The sequence below is a fragment of the Mustela nivalis genome (assembly GCF_964662115.1).
Source record: "Mustela nivalis genome assembly, chromosome: 6".
Classification (NCBI taxonomy): Eukaryota; Metazoa; Chordata; class Mammalia; order Carnivora; family Mustelidae; genus Mustela; species Mustela nivalis.
Window position 1 is genome coordinate 81,916,917 of NC_139025.1, and position 13,613 is coordinate 81,930,529.

Below are 13,613 nucleotides of genomic sequence, written 5' to 3' on the forward strand. Positions count from 1 at the left end.
GGGAGTTGGAAAACCAGGGAGGGTCAGGCAGAGGCATAGGGGGTGGGCATGGGCAAATAACAGAGTCTAGATTAAATCTGGAGGTGAGGTTGGGTGCACCTGGAGGTCATGAGTACTGAGATCAACAGCCAGGGCTGTGAATGAAAAGGAAGGCTGAGCCACAGCTAGAAGCTTTGTGCGCTGCTGTAAGGCTCTGGGAAAGGACACCCAGACCTTCAGACACACATAGTACTCAGCTTTCTGTTTAAAGCTTGCTTCAGACTATAGCAAACCTGTCCTTGGAAGCTAGCAGTAGAGTTCCTTGTCAGAGATCCACAAAGGCCAGAAAGTACTTCTGGTAGTAGGCCTCTCAGCAGGCCCCTCCACCCACCTCACCTCCTCGCTACTAGAACAGAGCAGCCCTTGCCTCTCCAAGGTAGGGAGTGGTGGTGGAGTCAGCCAGGGAGTTCTGCCACTCACTTCTAGGTCAGCTGTCCTCCCTCAAGGTGGGCCTCAGTCTTTGCCGACTCTTTTCAATCCAAGCCTTTGGTTATTGCTAGAAGAAATTCTTCTGGATATAGTTTGTAGATGATTGATTCCAACCTTAGTTTCAGTGATAAATCATTTCCCCCTATATCCATGCTCTACTGATTATTTCAGTGGACTTCAGGGAGGGAATTGCGAGGCTTCCATACTCTACCACCATCCTGCTCGGAAGAATCCTTCATAGGAGCAGGCAGAAGAGTGTTAGAAGGAGCAGTCAGAGAAGAAAGAGGAGAAGAGAAGATGTCAATGTCTCAAAGGTCAACATGAAGACGAGTGCTCAGCAGTTTCAAAGACATCAATAAAGAATAGACTGAATCTGGCAATCAGGAAGTGACTGAAGACCCTTGAAAGTACTATTTCAAAAGACTTTCTAGAGTGTAAGCTGAGCCTTATGGAGAAATGAAAATAGCAAACATGACTACTTTTTAAAGACCTTTGGCAATAAATAAAAAGACAAGGAAAGTGATGGGATATAGGTTGAGAGGGAGTAAGGCAAAGAGAGGAGGTTTTGTAGGGTTGAGCCAGTAAAGGCCGGCGTGGCTCCCAGTGTTGCCAAGCCCCCTGAGCTCGCTGACCCCAGATTCCCACAGCTGAACAGCTTGCTTCATTCCTACCACCAGGCATAGAGCATGACTTGGAAAGGCAGGTCACGCAGGAGCGATCACCCTGACTTCCACACCAGTGTCTGTGACTTTCAATTTAACCCAGACCACATTACTTCTTGCAAATCATGGCCAGCAGTACAACTGAGGGCCCAAAGAGCTGACAAAGTTCTGCTCTACATAAACCCTAGTGACAATGACAACAAACTAACATGTTAAATACATATAGTAGACCTGACTGTCCTACGTTTGCATAGCTCATCCAGTCCTCTCAATCTCTCTCTTGTGTGGGGGTATTAGAACTCACATTTTACAGATGAGAAAACTGAGGTTAGGAAAGTTCAGTTAGTTGCCTAAGTCATAGGGTTGGTAGCAAGAAAGCTGAGGTTCAAAATTAGATCTTTCTGATTCCAAAGGCTGTACCTCTCCTTGGGCACCTGAGGCCAAAATATAGGCTACAAGCAACATGAAACCTACTCATGAGTAGCCTAGATTCATAGAAAGTAGGGAGCTATAGGACCAAAGAGAGACAAATTAGGGCCAGATGAGTTTGCCAGATAAAGTACAGGATGCCCAGTTAAATTGGAATTTCAGATAAATAGCAAATATATTATTAATATAATATGTTCCAAATATCACATGTGATATACTTACACACACAAAAATTGTTCTTTTTCTAAAATTCAAAATTAATTGAGCACCCTGTATTTTTATTTGCTAAATCTGGCAACTGTATGGCCAGATGTGGAAGGTTCTAAAATATACTAAGGAATTTAGACTTTATTTCATGGCTAACATGGACCCACTGAGGATTTGGGCACAAGGGAGTGACACTGAAAAAGTGGTATTTGGGACCAGCCAGAAGACAACGATATTCTGAAATATAAGATGAGGATGTTAGAGGAAGGAAATAAAAATGGCAGGATCTAGTAGCCGGTTAAATATGGACAGGTGAAGAATAAGGAGAAATCCAGGATGATAGGTTTTCCACCTGGATGACCAAAAGAGTGACAGCTACTGATGGAAGGAGACATGTCTAGAATTGCTTTGAAAGTAAGTAAAAAGAGACTTTGAGGTGATGCTTGCATATCTAAGTGAATTTTACAAGAAGAAAAGTAATTCACCTTTTCTTCAGCACCTTTTCCATGGTACTGCTGAGATAGGCTATTACTCCTCAGCCTCAGGCCACCCAGGGCAGGTCCCTACAAAGACCGAAATTTTCAGACAGACAAAACTGTCACCACCAGCAGATGGCAACATCAGAACTTGAAGTCCCAGGCCACCCAAATCAAGTGCAGGCTTGTTCCTGATACTCCACACTACTTCCGATTAGAGATCTAGATGCAGATCTCCAGGGAAGGCGGAGAGGAAGCTTTGGCTGCGGAGCGTTGGGAGAAAGGAGCTGAATGGGAGGAAGAGTTTGCTAAGAGGACACGGGGGAGGAGGGCGGGAGAGAACTTGGGAGCGTCTCTGGCAGAGAAAACAGCATGGAGAATGGGTAGGAAGCTTGAGCAAGCCTAGCAGTTTGAAAACAGCAGCATTACGTGATGTTCCTAGCAAACAGGGAGAATACAGGAGGATGATGAAAGGAGATACAGGAAAGGAATAAAGACGCTGCTTATTCCCAGACCACACCCAGGAACTCAAAATTACCTGTAGGCAACGGAGCATCACTGACCAGATTTGTGTTTCAGAAGGGTCATGCTGGTGGCAGTTGTGTGACCCCTGGACAGAAGGCCAATTAGGAAGCAGCTGTGGTGGTCGAGGGGCAAAAGAATGAGAAGGGGAGGCAGAAGAAGTAGAAGTTTGGGAGAATCAATAGGAGGTGGAGAGGGAAGAGTTGTGAGGTGACCAAGAGGCCTTTTCCAGGGTGACTGGGAATGGTGATGATATTTACAAAACAGAGTCAGGAGGAGGAACATATTTAGGAAGGAAGTGTGACGTTACTCATTTTTGCATTCCGACAACATAACTTAGAGCTGACAGAGTAGACAAGCAGACTAAATGCAAGTTAATTTGCATTTGATTTTGAACATATTTAGTTTATCACTGGAACACGTAGGGGGAAATGTTTGGCAAACTGTTAGAAATATAGTTCTAGAAGCTTAGAAGAACAATGAAAGCCTGTGAATTAGCTTTTCATTTTTTAAAAGATTCTATTTATTATTTATTTATTTATTTATTTAGAGGGAAAGCATGCTTGAGAGCAGGGGAAGGACAGAGGGGGAGAGAGAGAATCTCAAGTAGGGTCCTCACTGAGCAGGGAGCCCAATATGTGGGGCTCATATCACCACTGAGATCACGACTTGAGCTGAAATCAAGAGTCAGCTTCCTAACTCATGAGCCACCCAGGCACCCCTGAATTTCCTTTTTATTTTTTTTCTTTTATTTTTTTAATTTTAAATTTATTTTTAATTTTTTAAAAGAATTTATTTATTCATTTATTTTACAGAGAGAGAGAGAGAGAGAGCAGGAATACAAGCAGGGGGAGTGGGAGAGGGAAAGCAGCCTTCCTCCCAAGCAGGGAGCCCAATGTGGGGCTTGATCCCATGACCCGGGGATCATGAACTGAGCAGAAGGCAGATGCTTAACGACTGAGCCACCCAGGTGCCCCTAAAATTTTTTTTAAAAATTTTATTTGTCAGAGAGAGAGAATAAGTAGGGAGAGCAGCAGGCAGAGAGAGAAGCAGGCTCCCCATGAGCAGGGAACCCAATGTGGGGCTCAATCCCAGGACCCCAGGATTGCGACCTGAGCTGAAGGCAGACGCTTAACCGCTTAACCCACTGAGTCACCCAGGCGTCCCTCAGACATTTCTTTTAAGTGACCACAAAGATTTTAATTTACCCCATTTTTCTTTTTCGGAGAACCCTTCCCACATGTCCCCACCCCCAAACACCCTAACTGTTGAGAATTAGAACTATAGACTTAAGGAGAAACTTTTCCTTTTCATCGCTGGCAGGAAACAAAGTCAGAGATGATATATATTTTTTTTAATTTTACAGATCTGATGCGTTAGATGGAGGCTCTTTGGCTGGCGAAGCTTCGAGCAGACTGGGAAGATTCTGTATCTGACTAGGCCAACTCTTCTCCCACTCACTCATATCAGACTGTTGAGCAGGCACTGGTTGTGCCTTGGAAAAGTTTCTTTGGCTGATCTTCAAATATCATTTCACCTTTTCCTTTTAATGGTCCACAGATACTTGGTCTAATAATGTTGGTGGGGTTTTGACTTCCTATTGGAAATCGTTGCGTGGGACTAGAAACGGGACTTGGAGGCAAAGTGGTGTAATTCACCCAAGTTTGTAACAATGGAGGAAAACATTGCTTCCCAATCCTCTGGGTGGGAGGAGCTGCTGGGGATACTGGAATTAAATCGATGCTCTTTGAAGATGGTTTCTCTAAATTACTGTCACTCAGGTTAAAACTCTCTTCCCAAGACCAAATTATCCGGAGTGTGGTTTGTACCTACCATTCATGCATTGCTTCTCTGGTCATTAAATTCATGCCTTCCTCCTGTTTGATTTGATGAAGGCGACCAAAGGAAGCACGGATGGGGATGGGAGAAGGTGGTAAAAACCCTTTGCAGCCAGGATAATCTTTTGAAGATGAGAATGTGGTCATGTCAATCACAGACTTGGAATTCTTCACTGGCATTGTATTGACCAGACAATGTTGTGCCATAAGCATTGTGTCATTTCTTGGAGTTACCATGTCAGCTTGGAACACCTGTGAGTTATCACCAAGCCCACTTATCAATGGGGCGCTGTTGGATCTTCTCAGCATGTCATTTGTGGTGGTTGAACTCGACAGCAGCTCCAAGTCTAGCTCCATTTTCTCTTGTGCCATGTCCGCGTCGAGGAAGAAACCACTGCTTGGTTGGAAGTTCTCAAGGTTTTCTGGCTCCCATTCACATAAGGACAAGTCAGCTGGGTGAGGAGTTGTGGACAGACAGGAAAGGGGAAAAGAGAAGAAAGGAGGAACCTCTTAGATGTGTGAGGCACTCATCTTGGCAGGTCTACCTACCATCCCTAATACCAGTGGGCACAAAGTAGGGGGCAGGACTAGCTCAGAACCTCCTACCCCCCCAACATCGGGGTCCCTAATGCTGAGAAGATCCTCTACCTCAAAGTCTATAATGAAAATGAGGAATTTATCTTGGTCACTCTCGTGAATTGTTCTTGATTTCTCTCAGCAAAGGAAACCCCAAGTCTAAATTTCCTTTTTAAATCAAGACAAGGGAGTGAGAAAAGTCCATGGACAAAATCCCTGCATGTACTTAGCAAAGTAAAGCACAAGTAAAGAGCAAGTGATGGGGAAAAAAGCTAATGAAGCAAACAGAAAATGGGCAGCCAGAAAGGTAGGCGAACAAGAAAGTTTGGTGTAATGAAAACACAGAGATGAATTTCAAGGAAGGGATTTGCACACCCATGCACATGGCAGCGTTTTAAATAATGGCCAGGTGGAAGCAATCTAAATGTAATGGGTGGATGAGTGAATTAAGAAAATATGGTAAATACATAAAAAGGAATATTATTCAACCTTAAAAAAGGAGGAAATCCTGTTATGTGTTACATAACAGGGTGAATCTTGAGGACATCGGGCTGAGTGAAATAGACCAGCCATAGAAAGAGAAATACTACATGATTCTACTTATATGAGGGATCTAAAATAGTCAAAATCATAGAACCAGAAAGTAGAATGGTGGTTACCAGGGTCTGGCGGGGAGGAGGAGGAGAGGAATTGTTATTCAGTGGGTCTGAGTTTCAGTTTTGCAAGACGAAAAAATTCTAGAGAACTTAACAACGAGCATATGGTTAACACTAGCCTACTGTACCTTAAAAATGGTTAAGATGTTTTGTTTTGTTTAAGGGAAGGGGTTGTTTCAAGGATCTGGCCGCAGAGATGCCTGATGAAATAAGGACTGGTGTGTGTGTGTACTTTTAGCGAGAGCATTTAATAAAGTGGTTGTGATGACAATTAAATGGCACTTGGCTACGGAATGAATGGAAGGTAAGGAAGTAGAAAGAGCAAGTGAATTTGGCTTCTGCAAGGAGTATGGCCACAGAGGATATGGATCTTTCCTGAGTAGCAGGACATTAAGGGAGGATAGATTTAGGGCTCACCTTGCTTGCATCCATTCTCTCAGGGGTTACAGTCCTTCACTGATTATTGTTGAATGTCCAAAAATAGTCATTTAATACATTTTGTCCAGGCTTCTAACTATTTACTATGGGAGGACATTTTTCGTACCAGTTAATCATTTGTGGGCAGTGATGGAACTCTCCTTTAGGAGTTCAATATTTTTAAAATCATTTTAAATATAAAATGGGGAGTGGAATCAGAAGAAAAAAAAAATCAATCACCTTCCAGATCCTCCCTTTTTCAGTACCTCCCTGGGGATGCCAGAAAGGTCAACTTTTATTAGCTCTAGTAAGTAACAGTCCTATTCTGCATCCTCATGAACAGGGTCCCAATAGCGCCTGCCTGGGCAGGCTAATAACTTGGCAACCTCCAGACCAGTATCTGAAAAATATTCTTAGTGGGTGGGAGGCTCACCTGTGGGGAGGAAGGCAGCAAGGACTGCTCCTGCTGGGGATCAAGGAGGCCTTGGAGTTCAGCACTCAGGCCCACTTACCTCCTCCTACAGCAGAGACTACCCAGCCTAGGTGATTCTATGCACAGGAAAATGGAAACTGAAATCAATCTCAGGCAACAGGGATTGCCCCACAGGACATCCACCAGCCCAGACCACCCAAACTGCTTTGAGTGTAACCCCCGACTTATGCCTGAGAAGACAGACCATGGTGTAACCTCCAAAATGATGGACAAGTACTTTTACTTTATTATCATTCTAAAACCTCCATCCAAAGAGGAGCACAAGCTGGGGTGCCTGGGTGGCTCAGAGGGTTAAGCCTCTGCCTTCAACTCAGGTCATGGTCTCAGGGTGGGGATGGAGCCCCGAATCGGACTCACTGCTCAGCAGGAAGCCTGCTTCCCCCTCTCTCTCTGCCTGTCTCTCTGCCTACTTGTGATCTCTCTCTGTCAAATAAATAAGTAAAATCTTCAAAGAGGAGCACAAGCCTCATTTACATAACCTACGTATGTAGGCATATTTCCTATACCTACGTATAGGCATATACATATAACCTATGTATGTATAGGCATATTTCTTTAAGGTGCATGCATGGCCTTATGCCTGCCTCTACATACGATGACAAGGTTCCCTATATAAATATTCATCTTAACCCTTAATAAAAAGAACCCATTCACCCTTGCTTCGGGAGTCTTGGCTTTGGAAGTTATTCCCCACGATCTCCTTATTTGCTGCAAATAAAGTTTCCTTTGTGGGGCAACTCACCCGACATAGTTTCTATCTGTGACTCACCAAGGAGCCAACTCACATTGGTTTGGTTACACTATGCCATTATCTTTGTTGATTCTTTCTTCATCTGTGAGCTAGTCTGTAATCAGGCATAATCCTTCATTGTCAAAAGCTTTGTGTAATATCATCACATTTATTTCTAGAAATTCTGTTATTTTATATACAAGAATTTTAATTTCAATATGCAGGTGATTTCTATTTGCATAGAGACTAAAGTATTAAAAAATTATTGGGAGAGCATAGAAATTAGTTTTAAGAAGAAAGACCCACTTCCTACAGTCACATAGGTCATGCACTGAAAAACTTCAAGGAATGTCTGAAGAGAGAGAGGGGTTGAAAATGACTTAATTTTATTTGTGGTTGGTTCCCAAGTGATTTTTCTGATGTTACAGTAACATGTTCTCTTACATAAGCATGTAACTATAGGGAACCAGAAATTCACTGATGCGGTCATGAGAAGCTGCCTCTCCCATGACTGGTGATTAATAAAAATTGTTAATTGGTGGCTCAGTCAGTAGCTCAGTCAGCTGAGCATCGAACTTTTTTTTTTTTAAAGATTTTATTTATTTATTTGACAGATAGAGATCACAAGTAGGCAGAGAGGCAGGCAGAGAGAGAGAGAGAGAGAGAGAGAGGAGGAAGCAGGCTCCCTGCCGAGCAGAGAGCCCAATGCGGGACTCAATCCCAGGACCCCAAGATCATGACCCGAGCCGAAGGCAGCGGCCCAACCCACTGAGCCACCCAGGTGCCCCAGCATCGAACTTTTGATTTCAGATTAGGTCATGGTCCCAGGGTCACGGACGGGATCGAGCTCTACAGCAGTCTCCACACTCAGTGGGGAGTCTGCTTGAGATTCTCCCCTCTCCCTCTCTCTGTGCCTGCCTCACCTCCTCTCTAACATAAATAAATAAAATCTTTAAAAATAATAATAATGATGGATTGAATGACTGAAAAAAGTAAAGATATTTGTAATATTACACAGTAAATATAGAAACTTCTTTTCTTTTTGAAAATCGAATGCTTCTTTCTTTATGCTGATAAACTGTATGCCAGCTGAACCCCTCAGCCTTTCTTTTTGCGCTTTCCCAAGTGAAACTGCACTTACAAAAGAACATTACCAAGTGATGTAGAAGTACTGACTTCCTGAAATACAGCCTTCATTTGCTCCTTCAGGGATAGATGAATGAAAATCATTAGTCTTTCTTTGTCTGAAGATACCTTTAGTTCTCTTTCAGTTTAGGTATGGATAGAAGTCTAGTTTGACCATTATTTCCCTCAGTACTTTGAAGAACTGTTTTGGCCTTTAATTATGCTGATGAGAAGTTCATTGTCCAATTGTTGTGTCCTTGTAGTTAATCTGTCTTTTTTCTCTTCTGTTGAAATTGTGTTCTCTGCATTTGGAGACCCAAAGTTGCAGTACAGTGTGTCTTTCTATACATTATTTTGAGTCATCTTGATCAGGACCTGAGGGTCATTGACTTTCATCACACTGACATTGGTCCCAATTATGAGATCTCTTATCCACTACATTAATCATCTTATGTATTTGCTTTCTCTTGATGCCATAACAAATTACCACAAACTTTGTGGCTTAAGATAACACAAACTTATTATCTTACAATCCCGTAAGTGCAACACAATTCAGAAGTGCAACACACGTCTCTTTGGACTAAAATCAAGATGTCAGCATGGCTATCCTCCTTTCTGGTGGCTCTAGGACGGGAATCCCTTTCTTTACCTTTTACAGCTTCTGGAAGCTACCCAAATTCTCTTGTTCTTATCCTCTTCCTCCATCTTCAAAACCAGCAATGTAGGATCTCATTGACCCTTCTGCTGTTGTTATAGCTCTTTCTTTGTTTCCTTCCACAGCTGAGAAAGATCCACTTTTGACTCATGTGATTACAATGAGCCCACTGGGACAATCCCAGATAATCTGCACATCTCAAGGATCTTGACCTTATTCACATCTGAAAATGCCTTCTTCCAAGTAGGGTAGCATATTCACAGATCCCAGGGATTAGAACATAGACATCTTTGGAGGATCACTTAATCAATTTATTATTCTTTGAGACCTTAGCTTCTATCAAAGTCTTACCCAGTTTTTGCTGGTGTTTCTAAGGGCATCAAATTATCTTGCTCCAGCTACTTTGTTGAGAGGCTTAGCTCTTACGTCTACTACCAGTGACCTCTGTGAGAATGTCATTCCTCCAGACACAGTAGTCATTGATGGTAATCAAAATTATGATGGTAGTCAACCAGAGCCTTTGGGGTTCCCAGGCTACATGGAGGCAGAGGGGAAAGAGAAAAAAATGGTCTGTTCCCCAGCCCTACGGCTCTACTTTCCCCCCCCCCCCCTGAGTTTTGGAATATAGTGAATAATGCCAGTCTCTTAAATTTTTTCATGAGTTTAGAACTTTTTCTAAAACTAAGCTTTCTTTCCAAAGAAACTCGAAACTAGACAGTTGGTTCTAATTAATGGATAAGCCCCATTCTATCCCCTCCTAAGTATTATCTCCTTTTCTCTTACTCTACATACCTGGCACATCCGCCTCACATGCCTACCAAAACAATGAAAGTCCCTATGCATCTCAGTTTGTGCCTGCGGCTTACCATTTCACCCATACTAATCAAGTGCAGCATCCACTTGGTACCCCAAGTGCTACCATTCCTTGGGTTCTTGACACTGCACATTCTGAATAAATTTGGAGGTCAGTTAAGACTCCCTTCTATAGAATGAGTGAGTTGATGAAATATTACAGGTCTAAACACAGCGTAGGTGGATGATTCAATCCTCAGTTATTTTCCTATAACCTACATTATTCAAGAGAACTTCACATCTGAGATTATCTCAATCTTTTATCCTACCTGGACCCAAAGTCTCTTCAAATCTGTCTCTGCTTCACTGTTGTCAAGCTCCTTCTTACATTATTGTGATCCCCACATATTCTCAAGTCCTACAGTTCTTTTGGGATATAGGCAGATTCCTTCTACAGCAGGACTTGTACTTCCCTGCTCAGGCTGGGCAGAGCTCTGACACTGGCTTTCAGACTGAAGGCCAAAAGGGTGAAGAAAACAAGAGTCCTCTTGCAATGAATTTATTTCAGTTGAGTTCATATATGATCTCTAGGCAAGGAGAGGTTGTTTTCCTCTGCTAAGAGGAAATGGTCTGCTTCTTTTAGCTAAGGAGATTTAGGTACAATTGGGAGCTCAGGGTTCTGTGGCTCAGCCACCCATATTTCATTGTCCAGGTCTTGGGGTCTCACATTTTTCCTATCTGGAAAAGACTTTAACATGGGAGACCTGTTGTTGTATCTATGCATTCAATCTTTTTTGCAGTTCTGCCACTCTAAATCCTGTACCTAATTTTCAACAGTGTCTAACTTACCGCTGCAAGAAAGAGGAGTCTCCTTTATGGTTGCCATAGAAGTCCTGGGGCTTTCATAATGTTCTTACATTGGCAATAAGCTGCTTCAAACTAGTGTGTGTGTGTGTGTGTGTGTGTGCACGCACGCGTGCACGTGCACATGTGTTCTGCAAGGTTTGTAATGCTGTTAAAAGCAACCAGTCTACTCCTCAATTCTTTTTTTTTTTTTTTAAGATTTTATTTATTTATTCGACAGAGAGAGATTACAAGTAGGCAGAGAGGCAGGCAGACAGAGAGGAGGAAGCAGGCTCCCGCTGAGCAGAGAGCCCGATGCGGGACTCGATCCCAGGACCCTGAGATCATGACCTGAGCCGAAGGCAGCGGCTTAACCCACTGAGCCACCCAGGCGCCCCATCAATTCTGATCATTATCATTTCACCCATACCAATCAAGTACAGAATCTCCTTGGTACCCCAGTGCTTTATCTTCCATTTGGACCTCACCCCAATTAACTGTAGTTAAAAGCTTTGGTAACAGTGATGCATGCCACTGCATAACAGGGATTACTATCCACTTGCCATCAGGAAGACCAGTCCTATTGCTTTCAGATAGGTGGGCTACCCAACTCCAAAATCCCATTTTGAGGGTCTGCTCTTGAAGACCACTTCCAATACCAGCATTTTAAACTGAGGGTACTAAGAAAAGAAAACATGAAGCAAAAGATTATGTGCAAATGCTTTACTGATGGGTGCAAATCCCCAGGAAGGGGGGAGAGAGAGAGAGAGAGGGAGGGAGAGGGAACAGAAGTGAAGTAGTGAAAAAGTTAAAACAAACATAATGGATGTATTACCAAGATGGCCATAGTTTCATTGCAAATAAAAGCTGATTGTTTCATCTTGTAGGACATCTCCAGGCAGTATTTACAAAGTTACTGCTTCTCAGAACCATCCACCACACAGGAGGCAGAGTTTACAATGCTGGCTTCTTTCTGTCTCCTGTCTCTCATGGGTTGAGTTTTACCACACAAACTCCCCAGTACTGCAAGACTGTATTACCCGACCCCACCAGGAAGCTTCTTGGGAAGCCGGAGCCTCTGAATTCTGGCTAATTTGGGGGTGTTTTTGGTCCTTCCCCCTAGTCAACACTATGTGTGGGGGCCAGATGGCAGCCGCGGCTCTGGCTCTGGCTTTATGATTGTTGGATGCCTCACAGGGTTTTTGTCAGGACTCAGTCGGGTAGTACCCAGTGCCTGGCATATAGTCAGCATTCAGCAAATGCTAGCTGTTATTATTAAAAGTAATTAAGTGAAATTTTCATGTGTGATTATTATGTGGTTTGACTGTTATGAGCAGTTGTCCCACCCCTTCTAAGACTTTGTTAAGCACCTCTGGACTCAGTCAGCACTCTGATACAGAGACAGACATGTACGTGTGAGTGGTTCAACAATGCTATGGGCTGTTGTCTACAGTGTGGGAGACAGCCAGATGCCAAATGTATCTGCAATAAACTCATAATAATGGTGGCCACCAGCCTGGTGGGATGCAGCTATGGTACTGAGCATTATGCTTTTCTAAAAACATGACTACAATAATGCCTTCCATTGGCTAGCTACCTTAAAAAATTCTTTTAAACTCTTTTAACTGGTCTCTGAAATCCCCTAAAGAAATAAATTACTATAGTTGTTTGTTCTAAATTATAGCCATGTAGCTGAAGGATAATTTGCCCATTCACAGCGTCATAGATTTGTTTCTGAAACCATGAATACAGGAGCCCTCAAATGTCAAATATCTGAAGGATAATATGTCTTTGGGAAATTTTCTGCATCATCCTCTGAGTTTGGTTACTCATAAATGAATATCTTTCATTTAATGAATAATTCAAATCTTAGTCTTGTCACCATAGAAAAGAGCGTTACCCTCCTCTAATGTTTCTTTATGAGGCATTTAGTGCCACAGACATAAATGTTTACTTCCCTTGAGGGAATGACAGCTCTTGACAAGTGGAAACATGATTTCAGCAAAGAAATTGCTGTTCTTTATGTTAAAAATGGCTTCAATATTCTGCTTTGATTCCTGCTTAAAATATATGGAAAGGATTTTTATAGTCAAAGTAAATCTCTGTACTGATAAATGTGATAGACATGAGCAGTGAAAAAGATGAATTTTGGGAATTCAAAATACATGCCTTTGCCTTTCTGGAAGCAAGGGCTGAGTTTTTAAAAATAAAAACTGATGGAAGCTATTCAGTCTAATGAAGAAGTAAGCTACAACATGAGTGATTTCTAATAAATTTCCTACATCATGCTTTTCTTGTTGATGATAAATGTTTACCATGAGTGTCTGGTATTTGGGTTGAAACCAAGTGATGATCTAGTTGTCCCTGTTTCCTGATCTTCTTCACCTCCAACGCCTGAGAACAAATTTGGCTTCAATTCTGATCTTTTGCCTTGTGCCCTAAACATGGCAGGGGGCTCCTGGCATGATGCTTCAAGCCAACCTGAGCAACTACCTTCTGAGACTGTCTTTGGCCCTGAGAGAGTAGTAGGACATGCACAGGACATGGAATCAGCTGCCATCAAAGTAGCAGAGAAATATAGATAGTATATATATAGATATCTATATATCTATATATCTATAGATAGTAAATAGTAGATGGTAGAATTATACAGGAAGTATTGAACTTAAAGTTGGGAAATTATGAAAGAGAAAGAAAGCCAGGAAACCGAGAACATTCTTTAAG

General features: G+C 42.5%; 1 pseudogene across 1 annotated transcript; it reads right to left on the reverse strand.

Moving 5' to 3' along the window:
• Positions 1-4,166: 4,166 nt before the first annotated feature.
• On the reverse strand, positions 4,167-5,079 carry LOC309866601 (P2R1A-PPP2R2A-interacting phosphatase regulator 1 pseudogene; annotated as a pseudogene). The gene is made up of 2 exons: positions 4,615-5,079; positions 4,167-4,584 (listed from the first exon to the last, which is right to left on the reverse strand). The product of its transcript is annotated as a P2R1A-PPP2R2A-interacting phosphatase regulator 1 pseudogene (transcript).
• Between the last annotated feature and the right edge of the window lie 8,534 nt (positions 5,080-13,613).